The sequence below is a fragment of the Miscanthus floridulus genome, chromosome 17, assembly GCF_019320115.1.
Source record: "Miscanthus floridulus cultivar M001 chromosome 17, ASM1932011v1, whole genome shotgun sequence".
In the NCBI taxonomy this organism is placed as follows: Eukaryota; Viridiplantae; Streptophyta; class Magnoliopsida; order Poales; family Poaceae; genus Miscanthus; species Miscanthus floridulus.
This window is the reverse complement of record NC_089596.1, coordinates 16,340,613-16,357,499: the sequence shown is the minus strand read 5'-3', so window position 1 is coordinate 16,357,499 and position 16,887 is coordinate 16,340,613.

The following is a 16,887-nucleotide window of genomic DNA, read 5'->3' as shown; positions in this document are numbered from 1 at the left end:
GTTTAGCGACATAGTAAGGTACTCGCCTGCTATCCCATCGCGTAGCTGAAGGTACACCCTGACGACCACTTTGGAACCATCGCCGCCTCTCTTTTTTAGCCAGAACCGGTAACAGAAGAGATTGAAATGGGGGAGGATTCTGAGATATGCCTCACAGAAATGGATAAAGATTGAGATGTGCATAATGGTATTGGGATGGAGGTTGCACAGACTAACCACCCAAAACTACAACAGATCCCTTAGGAATGGGTGAACAAGAAATCCTAACCCATGCCAGAAATAATCCTCGAATACCACCACTTCATCGGTATGCGGGGTTGGGAAGGACTCACTGAGGGCCGACCACCATTCGGCAATAGCACGATCAGCAAGAACGCCAGCCTCCACCAATCTGTTAAGCTCCGCCTCTCCTGTTCATGAGGGTACCCACTCTTCGTCCCATCGGACGTCGTCGCTCACCTTCTTGGGGCTTGTTTTCTTTGATTTGGTAGCTCCTTTCTTCGGCGCCATCTCTTCGATGTGATTAGGGTTTGGCAGAGGAAGCAAATGTGGAAGCGAATCTAGAAACACGAGGATTGAGGATGAGGACGAGGTGGCAGAGTGGCAAAGGTATGAATGCAGGATGTTATGGCACAGTTATAAAGCACTTTCCCCACCCTCTCGCATTCGAGGGTTTTGTGAAACCGTGTCCATAGTATGTGCCCTTCCGACTGCTCCGACGTGGATTAATGGGTCGTAGCCTAGGCTTTCGCGTAACTACAGCCCATGTTGCTCATTTATCGCCGCCGTTGGTTATTACTCACCGACTTCTCTACCATTTATTGAGGCTCAGTAACGATTACTGTACAACCATTACTCCGATTCTTTCTCCATGGTGGAGTTTTTAGATATCTCCATACATGACTATGGGACTGGTTGCCTACTTAGTTAGTCTTTTTAATATTTTTCTGTTTCTGACCCTAGCACCACATGACTGCATCACCTACTATCAGGCTTAGGGACTAAGTGGGCACACTTCACCTTGCAGTGAATGTGCTCTCTCTCTCATTTTAGGGCTACGCTCGAGGACTGGCTGCCTGCTCGGCTGGTCTTTTGCTATTTTTCTACCTTGGACCCTGGTACCATATGACTATGTCATCTACTTTTAGGCTTGAGGACTAAGTGGGCACACTTCACCTCGCGGTGAATGTGCTTGCTTTATTCTGGAAGACTTCGCACCTCTCGATGCTGAGGAAGACTATCTCCCTTCCTTGTGGTTGGACTCTAAGTGGGCTCACTTCATCCACTATGAAGAAATTTTTGATTCTAAACTTGAGCTCCTTACACCCTTATGGCAAGCCGTGCTTGCGTTATGCTGCTCAGCTATGATTCGTGCTACTTAGAAACAGTACATGCTGCTTGGCAACCACTCACAACTACTCAACAACTCATCACAGTGGTCGGACCATGAGTTTGACTGCTCGGCTTTGTTCGCACCTACTCGGACAAGCTCAAGACGGTGTCGCACAACGGGTACAAGGTGCTCAGGGACTAGCTATGGGGGGTATGACCCCAGATACCCATGGCAGACTACATGGGATGTGCCCTTAGGGGTGGCCTAGCCCACAAGACAAAGCCTTGTGAGGCACGACTCTGGTCGATGCCTTCCATAAGACATCTGGAAGATATCCCAAAGATACTATGAGATCTGTTAGGATATGTGATGAGGACATGGCACCTTCGGATACGAACAATGATTATAAGGTGCGCTCGTTCCTACATTTGCATAGTGGCTTTGGTTATAATTCACTTGGTTCCACATGTACATGTCACTATTTTATTGTAGGTTCAAATGTGTTTCATAATGGAAGTTCATCAAAGTTGAACTTTTGGTTCGTCGGTAGCCCGACAGTGCCTCATTGGGAAGGCCATAACTCATCCATCCGGAGTGCGATCGAGGTCAATGAGCACTTGATGGAAAGCTTGTTTGATAAGCTTTCAAATAGATCTGGTCCCATCTCAATATCACACTGGCAAGGCCTCCAAATTACCAATATATTCTATCGCTATTTCTGGCGGGAGCTACACTATCGTCATGGGCTTGTTAGACATCCTTGGGACCTAGGCCCAAGTTGGAGCACGCCCCAAGAAGATGGAGAACACCTAAGAGATGGCCTTGGACGTCCTCCTCCTTGGCCACCACCTTAGGAGGCCAGCAAGGACGTCCAAGCCAAGCCAGAGGCCCAGTCCAATCCGAGTTCGAGTCTGCCTCGGCCATCAGGACCAGTCTGCAATAAAACGGACGCCCCGGACGCATCCGAACTCCGTTTTCGATGATCCACATATAGATGGAAATATAATTTGATAAGGAAGCCAATTCAAGTGGTTTCACATCAAAATCTTATCGGAATCAATAGTAATCATTGAAACAAGTCAGTGTCTAGAATCTATCAGGGTGCTGCGACACCTTCTTTTGGGCCGTTGGGCCTTGTAACGTGTTGGCCACCATCTACTTTAGGGTTTGGGTTTTGTTTTAGATCAATCTATCATTGAACAGTCGCCATTATCGGTTTGCAAGACCCCAACTTCGAGTGCTTAATCATTCATCTACAATTGTCACTTTAATTGAGTTGCTTTTTTATCTTGTTCTTGCTTGTGTTCTTCGATTCGTAGCAGGGATTAGCCTTCTTGGCAAGGTCAACCGAATTGTGAGATAGTTGATAACTAGAGGAGACGTGGTGCTAAGGTTGCAGGGTTTGGGTCTTTGTGATCTGAAGCCAGATCGGTGTGTCGCTCTCCGAACAAATCGTTGTTTATCTTGAACCTGACGGAAGATCAGGGACCCTCGTCTCCATCAATATATATGATCCCAAGATTCCTGTAATTAGTTATTACTTTCCAAACCGACTTGTAACTCTGCTCCTCGGACTATATAAGGCAGGCAGGGACCCCCTCTAATCACATGCAATATCATACGATAGCTAATACAAACCAACAGACCACAGGAGTAGGGTATTACATCATACTAATGGCCTAAACCTGTCTAACTTGTGTCTCTATTGCTTTCTTATTCTTGATCTCATGCTCCTCTGCTGATCAATCTACCTTCATGGGAAACCCCTCGGAGGACTGCCGATGATATTCTATCGACAACAACCATCAAATCATACAGGTAAGAAAAAGCAGGCATGTGAAAGAATCTTTGGCTGTGGATTAGGTGTTGTTGGTCCTTCCCCTTTCCCTACCACTTCATCTTCATCTACTTCTGCTGTTTGTGAGCTCTTAGCTTACTTAGACAGTGACAATGTCACTTCTTATAAGGATGACTTTGACCTACTTCTGTGGTGGCGTGACTACAAGCTAACCTTTCCAATCCTATCTATAATGGCTAGAGATATCATATCAGTTCCTGTATCTACTATCTCTTTGGAGTCTTATTTTAGTTTAATAGGTAGGATAATTGAGGAACAACGATGGCGCTTGTCACCAGAGACTGTGGAGATGCTGACCTACATAAAGAACTAGGAGTTAGGAGAAAAAGGGAACAACATCTTGTTGACAACCAAGAGCTAGAAGACTCATTCAAGAACTTGTACCTTGATGAAGATGAAGCTACTGGTGGTGCTCCTGGTACTTAGTGAGGTTGAGACTTGACTCTTCAGAGTGTGAGTGTGATCTGTGACTTTGTAGTGTGAGTGTATCTGAGACTTGTCTATCTTTTGAACAATGATTTGTAAGACTTAATTAAGAGCTAGTTGCACTCTTTTTTCCTTTATAGGGTTTCTCATAAGGGTGAGTTTTACCTAGAAAGGTTTTTAATAAAGCAGCATTGCACTAAATAGCTCAATTTGGTTATTTCTGTTATCTATTGGCTTTAGAGTTTGATATCTCTGTTGAACTTTGAATGTATTGGACATTTGGACTTTGATTCTATATGACTGTATCTGTATGATTCTATGAATGAAATGAAAGTATGAAACTATGAATGTATTAGACATTTGGACATTGATTCTGTGAATGCAAGGGCAATGGGCCATGGGCTGGCATGGCTTGTAATTCTGATCGTGCTTAGCGGGCCAGCATGACACGAAAAATGCCCCATAGTGTCGTGCCTAGGCCAAAGGCTAGGCCCATGGCCCTAAGAGGCATGGCCCGGGAGGCCCGGCATGCCATGCCAGCCCGACCCCCATCGAGCCGTGCTTTCATGGGCCTATGTCGTGCCATACCGGGCCAGGCCATTGGCCATCTATAATGTTGGCTAGCACAGCATGACCTACTCCTCAATGGTAGGCTTGGTGGTGGCTCGGTGCCCCAACGGCTCCCCACCTCCTCCCGTAGACCGAATTTGGCCTAGCCTAGCTCCATATATAAGCAGACACTGTGGGTGCCCCTCTCCTCACCCCCAAACCCTAATCAGAATCCCTACCCATCATGGCACCACGCTTCTCTCGCTCAGTAGCCGCTCACTCACTCATCGCTCCCTATTGATTCAACTTCGACCATCGAGGATCCTCATCGCCATCATCCCCAACTCCGATGACCTCATCGCCGCTCCCCCACCTCACCTTGAGTCCCCTAATCCTCTCCCTTTTCCCTATCTCTCCTCTATCCTCTCGGTGACCATGTGAGTTTGTGTCCTCATCACTCCCTCGGCCACCGCTCGCTGTCCTTGCTAATTCATTCCCTATCTCATTGCCTTTGTGTGGCCCTTGTCTTCTCCGGCGCCAGGCTCCAGTTGCACAGGTAAGAGCTAACCCTAACCCTAACCCTAACCCTTTCATCCTTCTGAGTTTTGACCTTCTCCTTTTGTAGGTCGGTTGCTGATGCCTCATCCTCTAGCTATGGCATAGAGCGAGCAAGATGGTCACGTGCATCGTTGAGGAACAGGGTTGGAGAGCTGTCATTCGTGGTCAAGGGCCTGATGGCGAATGACGATATCATCTATCCTATCACTGGTAATGAGGACCTGATTGTGGTAGGGCTATCCCCCGAGCGCAATGATGATGACCATGATGCTGTAGTAGCGTTGTTTGGTGTTGATGTCCATAGCAGCCTTGCTCTGATCAATCTAGATGGCGGTGATGTAGGGGTGGTGGCGATGACGACAGGGATGGCAGTGGCCTCCAACACCAACAGCACACGATAACGATACTCCAACCTCTTCTGCTGTGGGTAAGCGCAAGTCTGCTGTTTGGACTAATTTTGAGGAGATCTATGAGGAGGTGAATGGTAACAAGATTCAAACTATTACTATTTGTGGAATGTGTAAGGCTATTTTGAGTGCTAGATCTACTACTGGTACTGGTCATTTGATTAGGCCCCAAAAATCTTTGATTACTATATTGTTCATGCTCATAACCCTAGGTTTGTTAAGTCTTCTAGAAGGATCACCACTAGAGATCTTGGTAAGCTATTTAATGAACGTTGTGATGTGCTTAAGAATTCTATGTTGTCTGCTGCTTCATCTGTTGCTTTGACTTTAGACATTTAGTCTGGTAATGCTATGGTAGACTATATTTGTGTTGTTGCTCACTATGTGAATGCTGATTGAGAGTTATAGAAAAATGTTATTGTCTTAGGTTGATTGAAGTAAAACATCCTAGTGAAAAACATTACTGAAAGAGTTGCTACTATGGTTGAGGAGTTTGGTCTGATTGATAAGATTTTTGCTATCACTTTAGATATTGCTTCTGCTAATGCTAAGGCTATAAAAACATTGACACCCATGTTAGCTGGTTATTTGGGTTCTGATCCTTCACATGAGCCTTTAGATCCTAATAAACATAAGTATACTCTTGTGCATCAATGATGTGCTTGTCATATAATTAATCTGATTGTTAAATCTAGACTAAAGAGGTTGAAACCTTACCTAGAAGATTTTAGAACTACAATTAATTTCTTAAATTACTCTAATCAAAGAATTGCTATGTTCAAGAACTACTATAATGCTAAGGGTGTTAGACCTAGAAAGTTTGGCTTGTATATGGATGTTAGATGGCATGCTACTTATCTTATGCTAAAACACTTGATTCCATATAGTGATGTTTTTTCTGTGTTCATTAATTCAAATTATGGCTCTGCATTGTTGTCTCCAAATCACTAGTATGTTGCTGAGAAGATGTTGGAGTTCCTAGAACTCTCTTTATGACTGCACTATTGTTTTATCTGGTGTTTATTATCCCACTAGTCCACTTGTTCTGCACCATGTTTTGAAGATTGCATCTCATTTGCATGCTTTTGAAAGAGACCAGAATCTTAGACAAATTGTGTATTCTATGAAGCTTAAACTCCTTAAATACTGGTAGGACATACCTCTGTTATACTCATATGCATTCATTCTTGATCCCAAAGCTAAGATGAAATGTTTCCATATGGTTCTCCAATTACATGCTGAAAGCACTGGTACTTAGTACAATTCATACTATGCTGATGTGAAAGCCGAATAATATAAATTGTTTAACAAATATGAAGGAAGTTTGGTGCAACTAGGTCTCAAAGGGTTACATAGCCTTTAAACCATATAGGTAAGAGAAAATAGGCTTGAGGAAGAATCTTTGGAGGAGCAGGTGTTGTTGGTCCTTCCCCTACCACCACTTCATCTTCTTCTACCTCTGCTGCTTCTGAACTCTCAGTCTATTTAGACAGTGATAATGCCACTTTTTATGAGGATGATTTTGACATACTTCTTTGGTGGCATGACCACAAACTAACATATCCAATCCTATCTATAATGGCCAAAGATATTATGTCAGTTCCTGTGTCTACTTGTTCTTCAGAATCTTGTTTTAGCTATCAGAAGGATCATCGAAGAACGACACCGCCGATTGTTACCTGAACTGTTGAGATGCTGACCTGCTTGAAGGACTAGTAGTTAGGAGAAGAGAGGGAACAATATGCAGCTGCTGTAACACCCTCGATGTTATGCCCTAAACAAATTACCAAACCATGTCGTGAGCATCATGTTTATATGATAATACATGTGATGGAAGGTGTAGATACATTTTTGTAACTTCAGATGATCAATAAAAATGTTAAATGATAAGCTATTCCATATCTCATATGTATCAAGTAGGGTTTAAAACAAATTTTTATTGAACAAAAATACTATAGAACATATATGTGGCGCTTAAATAAAGTTTGGAATATGAACTTTGTAGATGACAATGAAATACTTGCTGTAGAAAAATAACATTGCTAGCCAACATTTCTAATAGCCTAGAAATTCAACTTGGAATCAAATTTAGCTCATAGACTTAGAAGATTTTTAAGTATATAGAAAGCTAGATAATGCCATGTTTGGCAATTTATTTTGCGAAATCAGGTTAAGAATAGGTGTTATGTTTTAGCTCGGTTTGGTAGCCTCATATGCCATCTTGAGCATGGTGAAGATGGTTTAGGTCTAGAAGCAACCGTTTAGTTGTTATAGATGCTTTAAAATACATGCACAACACGTTCTTGGGTTGGGCGAGTGGACGTGGTCACCATGCTCGAGCGCACACCATCACCATGCTGGTCGCTCGTGCATGCGCGCGCTGCCACGCATGGCTGGCCGTGGCTGCCTCTGGCCTGGTCACCACTGGCCTCTACCGTGCAGAGCCGCTGCTATGGCTTACATGGCCAGTGTGGCGCTATGGGCTGTCCCGCCGCACTACCGCACTATCGACCCGCCCCGCGATGCGATGCAAATGCTACCGGTGCCATTGCCTCACTGTCACTGTCCTAAGCAGCCACCACTGGCCATTACCGCCAATCCTTGGTAGCCAAAATCGACCGATGTAGCCCCCCTTGCTTATGTTCCCCGACCCCTGGTGGTTCCTTCCTCCACCCTGGCATCCTTCTCCCCACTCTGGCGGCGCCCCTCCCCCCACATCAGCATCCTCTCCTACCGAGAGCCCCCAATACCCATAGATCCGACAGCCATGGCGCTCCCCACGCTAGGCTCTCTCTCTCCCCCTATGTTCCAATTGTATGTTTTAATTATTTCAGACATTTCAGAGGTATGTTGCAGTTGAATCAAATGAATGTTGCAAAAGTAGATCGGGGATGTTGCACATGTTGCATATATTGCAATTGTTTTCAAAGGCATGTTGCAATAGTATGTTTCGAGTGTTTCAGATGTTTTTAGAGGTATGTTTCATCTGTGTTTTTAGAACGCATGTTGCAATTGTGTTTATCTAGATGTTTCATATGTTTCACACATAGTTGCATGCATTTTATTCGGAAGTTATGTATGGTTGCAATGGTTTTCAAGTGTGTTTCATATGTTTCACACATATATTTCACAGATATGTGGCTGTGCTCGCCGTTGCCTTGCAATTTATGGCGCTGCGCCATGCGGGCCATGGCTGGTCGAGGACAAGCACGCTTATCCTTTACGTCTACATGCATGCCTTCCCAGTCACGTCGAGCATGTCCCACCAAGGCATGGTCGTGCTATGCCACCTACCAAACCATCTCTATCTCTCTGTTGCCATGGTCAGAGTCACGCCCCACGCAATTGACTAGGGAGTGGTCATCTCCTTTCAATTCCGCGTGCCTATGTCTCTGCCATCAAGTCCTCTTGCTACCCGACCCTACCCCGCCTTGAATGGCATCTAATTGAGTTCCAATTTGGTGTTTTTCTGCTGCCGTGCTGATAACACCGCGTCCGACCATGGATGAGGGCAGCCCTCCTACCATCCCTCCTGAGCCAGTTCACCTACACCACTAGTTTTGCCTTGCCTCCTTCTCCATCTTGCGCACACTAGTGGAACCGCTACCACATCCCCATCGCTGTTGATGCGACCGTGCCACCACGGTGCATCGCCACACGTGGCCACACCTCCTCTACCATCCTTCAAATCAACCGTCACCTCGGCTAGGTCCATAGTAGTCTACTGATGCTCGCTCGCTAGCCAATTAGGTTCTTAGGTGCTCTAGATCGTTGGGGGCAGCTACACCACCACCACGGATGGCCGTGCATCGCTATAGCTCGCTCCAGCACATCGCGTCACCCTACGTTGCTGCTTGGTGTAGGTGATCACACGAGCCTCTGATGGCTAGGGAAGGTCGGCCCGACTGACGGGCCAGCGTGAGCCTCTAATGGCTGGCATGGTCGCGTCGTGTCATCGTCATTGTGTTGCCATGCGCTGAGTCGCTGGGGGTGCACGTGGGTCAATTAGGGAAAAGTCAAGGGTTAAATGAGAAGGTCTAAGAGAGGGGAAAATAGTGTTAGTACTTAGTTGTAAATTGGGAGGAGTTTGAGGTCTCTTTTACAAAATTGCCAATGCGCATGGGACTCCCCTACCGTGGGCCGCCTCACGAGTGGGCCGGCCTCGCATGGGCCACACTAGCGGGCCGCTACGCGCATGCTGTGTCACGCGGGCTACGCTGGAGATTTAGTTTTCTTTTTCATAAGGAATTAGCAATGGTTCTCTAATTTAATTTTTGAGCTGATCTTTGGTAAATCATATAAAATCATGTGGGTGTCCAAAAATTATGAAATAAATTTTGTTAGGTTCCTAAAATTATGCTCTATTGGTTGGTGTATTTAGTTCATGTTTATACATGTTGACATTAGGAGCTATTAAATCATTTGAGGATGCTTAATAATATTAAGTTAATTATTGTAGGAATTTTTATGGTAAATTGGTGATAGCTTTAGTCCTAAAAATTTTATAGTAGCTTCATTGTATTATTATGTGCTCAATGTAATTTTTGTAGCCTTAGAATAGACTAAGCATTAGGGTAGTTAAATGCTCTTTGTTTCAATATACATTAAATCATTAGTAGAAATAAAGATATACCCTTAAATTGCAAAACTAAGTGTTTGTTAGTTGAATCCAACACCTTGCTTGATGAAGATGATAGTTAGCTTAGTATCTTAGTCATTAGATCTAGTTTAGTAGCTTGGTATGTGCATTCTTAGTTTATGAGTTGTTGTTGCCTGAATGCTAAGTGTTGCATCATCATCGCATGTATGTAGAGAACGAGTTAGCGGAGATTGTGACCACCGGCGATTATGAGTTCGAGGAGATCATCGAGGAGTATGAGGAGGAGATTCTCATGTAGGAGGAGGTCCCAAAGCTGCTACTGACTGACTCAGCTAACACCGCACCTACCCAAGGCAAGCCCCAGTGTATAACCTCTATTTTATAATTCACCGTATATAAATGTGTTGTGCATTTACGTTGCAGGAATTTTATGGAAACCACCTCCATAGATACACATGTCCTAAGAGTCTTACTAGTGTAGGTTTGAGTAGATGCTATGCTTAGGTCATTGGTAGCATGAGTAACCTGTCGTTGCTCACAATAGGGGATTATTATTACTCTTGTAATAAAATGATGGAAGGAAAAATAGAGATAGGGCAGGGATATGGTATGGGTATTAGTGGGTGTATCAGGTTGTGTCCTGTGGCCAACAGGGCTTAGCTTGGTTATACTATTTTTCCTGTTCATGTTGATTAAGGACCATCCATTGCTGTAGATGGTAGTCAGGTCACAGACTTATTATCCTAAGCACATACTTGCTTGTGGGAGCGGGAAGGCTCGTTATGCTCTTGTCGTGGGTTTCGGCTGTTTCTGGACCGACTGATTGGAGCAGGGTGAGGTGGAGGTCTAAGCACCATACTAAGACTGGGTCTCAAGTATGGGGGCTTGGAGTCCAAGTTTGGATAGGGACCTAGACCCCATGATAGGAGTGGAATGGGTTGGTCTTTGAAAGTGCATCTAGCCCTTGAGTGGGTTTTGGATGATTGAATAACAATGTGATCAAAGGGCTAACCCATTTGCTAAGTGTGGACAGGTAATAGGATATCTCACATGCACTTAATGAAAGACAAAATGATGTGTTGTTATATAAACAATCTAGTTCAAGCATAAGATAATAATGCAAATGGAATTCATGCAAAGACTTATTTATTATGAGATTTCCATGTACTATGTGAAAGCAAGCCCAGTAAAAATTAGTTGATGAGACATGAAGGATTGCATATGGAATGGTCTCATATTTGAAGTTTGTTAAATTGAGATGAAAAATATAACAATACAAATGGATAGGTGATTCAACACAAGATGTGACAAGATGGCTTGAGATGGTGAAGATAGCAAGGAAAAGCTTCAAGGCACTAAGCAAGGGTGAAGGGCAAGCGATGGCTGGGTGGCCGAAGAACCTAGCTCAGGTGAAGAAGAAAGTACTTACATTTAGTTGAGGTACTAATCAAGCTATGATGGTCATATTGATGTGGAGGATCACATCTATATTGGACAAAGTGTTGGAAGTGACTTGATGCATTTAGAGTTATTCATATTTGATGATTGGAATCAAGTCACATGCTCAAGATGGTTATGCTCAAGTGTAAAGATCAATATCAAGATGTTGGCAACCTCACTTGATGAAGATTAAAAGAGACGACACCAATTCAAAAGAGATCAACTCAAGCGATATAAATTTGTTTTTCATTGGATCTTAAGTTTAATAGGTATGCTATACTATTAAGAGGGATGCATCATGTTGATAGATAATTATTCATAAGTGCTCATGCCAACCCATGTGAGTTTTGAGTGTTTGAGAGTCAAAAGAGCTAACCTGTTTTTTGCTGGTCTGGCAATACCAGACGTGTCCGGTATTTGCCTAGCAATGGTAAAGTTGCTCTCGGGTTGGTTCGTCAGGAGTTTCGACGTGAGTCGGGAGTTTTGGCAATGGTTGGGAGTTCCAATGTCTCACGCTTTGACTGACATGGAGAGTTCACTGTCCTGGTCTTATCGGACGTGTCTGGTATGGACGGCTAGAGGCCAACGGCTAGTTTTCAAATGCCTTGTGAGTCGGGAGTTCCAACGTGAGTCGGGAGTTCTAACGGTTGGGAGTTCCAACATGCGTCTATTTACACCAAAATTTGGGTGAAGAATGGGGGAATTCGAAAGCTTCCAAGATTGTACCAATCAAGGAATCGATTGCATAAAGATTGATATCAACTGATTCAGATACGACTCTAGAATTGGATCTCTTTGGATGATGTCAGCAGATAGCAATAATGAGCTACGGTTGGTGCTAGGAAACTACATATCGAACTCTACAAAAAGGGAAAGATTAGGGTCCAAGTTATCTTAAATTAGGAATGTTTTCTTCTATGCCAAAGATTGTAATGAGTCATGCTTGAGTTTAGGCTCTGGGTATAAATATTGGACCCCGACTATTGTAAAAAATACACAATCAATCCAATACAAGTTACTTACTTTTTTTTGCCCCGGCCACCCCTTAGGAGTAGGAGTAGAGTAGATCTCGGTGAGTTCTTCAGTGAGCAGGGCTGCATCGGTCTGGTAGACCTCTAGCTTGTCTATAAGTACCATCATGGCTTATACTTCTGTTCATACGGCTGCATCGATCCAGTCAACCTCCACTGTGACTCTGGTATAAGCTAGTTATCGACCCTTGTTTAGTTAGTATGGCTGCATCAATCCAGTCGACCTCCACTGCTCGAACTAGATTAAGGTCAAGTTATCGGCTCTATCTAAGGGTGGGCGTCCTTTGGATAGATTCATTAAGTTACCGATGTTGCTCATTGCTTTCATTGTTTATTTAATTACAGCAATATCACTTCACCCGATTGAGATTGATCTAGATCGGCCTTATATCCTGTTTAACCGATCGTTTGTTAATCTAAAAACTGATCTAATCTGCATCTTAAACGATGAGTTATGTTTTATCGGCTATATTATATCAATCTTGATCATGCATAGCGTGCGGTTAAGGCATGACTTGTCTTGAATAGATCTATTAGTTAACAAAAACTGTTCCATGGCCCGTTATCATGGCTTGTGTGATTCTGCCTCACACCCCACTATTGGCACCGTGGAGTGGGGATCGTTGTTTGGTAGATCTGTTCCTGATGAGGCACGACCTTAACTGTGCGCTATGCCTGAATCGGCTGTTTTAGCCGATATCGAGCGCTTACACATACACAGTTCACGTCATGAGACCGTTGAAGTAAAGATAGGTTGAAAGATGTGTTAGCCCCATGATCTTATTATTGTATTACAACCTACATGATTCTGTCTCATGCCCCACTGATATTAGTAATAAGTTAGGGTTGTCAAATCTATTATTGTTTCTATGGCCTGCATGATTCTGCCTCATGCCCCACTGGTCATAGTGATAGATAAGATCTAATGTGTTCATTAGATTTATCTTTATTAAATGGTTAAATGATGATGGGCTACTTCTTTATATAAAAGGGATTCAGTTACTTGCAGTCATTGGCTTAGCATAAACTAATTATTATTGACATCCTAATGCCATTGACTAAAATTTATCTAAATAATGAGATTCATCCTAAACAATAACTGATTTTCCTTCTATAACACCATGAGCTTTAACTGATTTATTCTTATGAATATGCTAGAATCGACTATTTAGTCGATCTCCTTCCATATCGGCTCTCAGAGCCGCTCATTCAGGATTGTCTAGCAACATCGATATGTTCCGCCTTAAATTACTAATTAGCTTTCTCTCCATGTCAATTGTAGGGTCAAATTGACTGGCATGTCTTGGGAGGATTGCGCAGGATCGACCATCCCTGCATTGAAGCCAGGTGGATCTACAGCTCCATCAAGTGGATCCTTTTGGCTTGCTCGTGTGCCCTCGACATGGGATGAAATTTCGTGCCGACACACATTCTGGCATGCCAGGTGGGACTCCACAATCGTCATGGCGGTTTACAACAATAATGACATCCTTATGGTACATTACGATGACCTACCAGATGGAGATAAAGGTGTCATCAGCAAAGCTAAAGAAGAATTTTAGAACAAGTGTTTGTTGTCCTACACCAAAACACGTGACAATACAATTGTTCATAAATATCCACTGCCAAGAGTTCTATTGCATGGGTAGACAGATACAGATGAAGCTAAAGACTAGCGTTTCTTCACGGAAGCTATAAACAAATCTGTTCATGATGCTATATCAAGCCATAATAAAGCTTTCTTGGACACATTCCACAACGCCATGAATGAGGTGTTTCATGGGTTTCCAGTTGGTCAGGTTGGGCCGGCTTATTACAACATTCCACATCTATCAACCCAAGGAACTAATTAAGTCAGTACCAGCCATCAAGAAGCAGCACCAGCTAGTAATGATGATATCTAGGTAGTTCAGAGTTTATCTGAATAAACTCAAGGTACTACTACAAATCAGATACAGTATAATCCTGGATTGTTAGTGCAACATGTGCAATAGCCAGCGGGGCAAGGTTAGAACTAGGTGATTAATTTTGGCACATCGGGCCACATACCGTCGTTGGCTCAAAAAATAGCACCATCAATTCAAACGATCCATAGAGATATAGATCCTCATGTCTATAATCAGAGACTTCAAGCAGCATACCAGCAAAGGACTCAGCAAATGAAGATTACACAGGGGTATCATTATGGCAAAAATTATAACACCCTTCACAAGATTAAAAATCTAGGATATCAAGGCACATGTGATTTCAATCCACAAATAGGTTAGCAGGTGTAGAGAAATTCAAATTCACATCTTGATGAGTTGTTGCTAAAGGTGATCGAGATGATGAAGAATCAGTTCGGTTTGAAGCCAAAAGGGCTAACCTTTTCGTACAAGCGCCCATATCTAGAATGGTATGATTTGGTCGCTCTTCCTGCAAATTACAGGCTTCTAAAGTTTACTAAGTTCACTGGCCAAGATAGCATAAACATAATAGAACATGTCAGTCGGTATCTTATACAATTAGGCGAAGCATCAGTTGAAGAGGCCCACCGAATTTGTTTCTTCTCCCTGTCACTATCAAGGCCAGCCTTCACTTGGTTTTCATCACTGCTAGTCAACTCCATTGCTAATTGGGCTGACCTAGAAAAGAAATTTCATAGATATTTTTATACTGGGACTGGAGAAAAGAAGATTACCAATTTAACAACTATGAGGTAGAAAACTAATGAATCGGGCACTAAGTTTCTTCAGAGGTTTCGAGAGACTAGGAATTTTTGCTTCTCATTAAACTTGGTTGATGATCAGCTAGCTGCTTTGGCCATTCAAGGAATACTGCCAACATGGAAAAAAAATTGTTGGGACAAGAATTTGGCAACCTGAGTCAATTGGCTCAACGAGTGGCAGCGCTTAATAGCCAATTCCAGAGTATGTGCAGAGATATCCGATTCTAGAAGAGTACCGCAATGGCCGAAGCTTATAATCCATACTCAGTCGATGATGGCTATAAAGATGAAGAAGAAGAGGTTGCTGCGGCTGAATGGAATTGAGGTAAAAAGACAGTAATGGTGCCAAATCCTTGGGGAAGAGGAGTCGAGGAGAGCTATGACTTTGATGTCACAAAATCAGACAAGCTCTTCGATTTCTTACTTGAGAAGGGGCAGATCAAGTTGCCCGATAATCATATTATGTTGCACCCTGATCAGTTGAAGAATAAGAAGTTCTACAAGTTCCATAACGCTACTTCTCATTCCACTAATGATTGTAGAATTTTCCAGCAGCATATACAAAGGGCTATTCAGCAAGGAAGGCTCAAATTTGATATGCCTCGAAAAATGAAAGTTGATGATAATCCTTTCCTAGGAGATCAAAACATGGTCGATGCTAGGTTGCTCAAAGGAAAGACTAAGGTCCTAACATCAACCAAATCAAGAGAAGTTGCTCAAGTGTAGATGTGTTCGAGGCTAGAGCCCTCGGCTAGTATTTAAAGCCACGGAGTGAAGAGGTGGACACCTCGAGATGTGCAAAAGGCAACCGCAATTAATAGAAGGTGAAGCGTCACCTTCACTAATACTAAAGAAAATATGGCGTCTAGTGACTAAGGGCAAAAGATCGAAGGGTTCTCTTAATAAAGGCCGTGTTTTTAGACCTACGTGGGATTAAGATCGAGAGTCTGGAATCAGCTATTTTCAAATCGGCTCTTTAGCCGAAACAAAGGAAACACAGTGAGACAACGGAAAGTATGGTTGTCATTGGTCCTACACAAGGCATATGTTGATACACGGATTACAAATCTAGAACATCCTAGATCGCTTTCAACACTTCTAGCCAAATAGCATCAACTTCTATGATTGGTTGTTTGTCTTCTTCGGCTGACCCAGGAATGCTCTCGAGGCTACTTCGGATGGCTCTGCCTTCCCTAACTTTGGCCAACAGTTCCTATTTCTTTTTTTGAATGGCATCAAGTATTTGAGCCAGGGTGGACTTATGACAATTAATGGTAGCCTTCACATTTTCTAGCTCCTTTTCAAGTTTGGCACGCTTGGCTTCCAGTTGAGACAATTCTAGGTCAATACTGAGAGAGGAGTTCTTCAAATGATCAATCAACTGTGTTAGCTCTTTAGCCTCTTACTTGTTAGAGTTCCCCTTGGCCAATAAAGTTTCATGATCAAACAGATTTCTCTGAGCATGTTTCACCTTCAGGACCTAACCTTCAAAGATAGATAATGGAGACAAGACTCTAGAGAGAGCTAGGGATGGGTTACCCTTAATGGCTAATGAAATTCTATGTATTGGATCAATGTCTTGGATCAAATCAGCTATATTTTTTTCAAACATTGTCGATGAAATATGGTCGGCAGTCTACCTAGGGGTATACCCAAGGTAGTAGATTATCGGTAGACAGATGCGCAAGCTACAAACAAGATGGTGACGCAAGATAGACATGAGGTTTTATCCAGGTTCGGCCACCGTGAAGGCGTAATACCTACATCCCGCGTCTGATTGTATTATTGTATGTCAATGAGAGATGTTTTTGAGAGGGGTCCCCTGCCCGCCTTATATAGTCTGGGGGGTAGGGTTACAAATCTGGAAACTAATCCTAACCAGTTACAATTGCCATAGGTGGCTGGATAAGGATTCCTATTCTAACCGACTAGGATCTTGCTTGATCTCCAAATCCACCTTGATTCCTTACGTAGGACT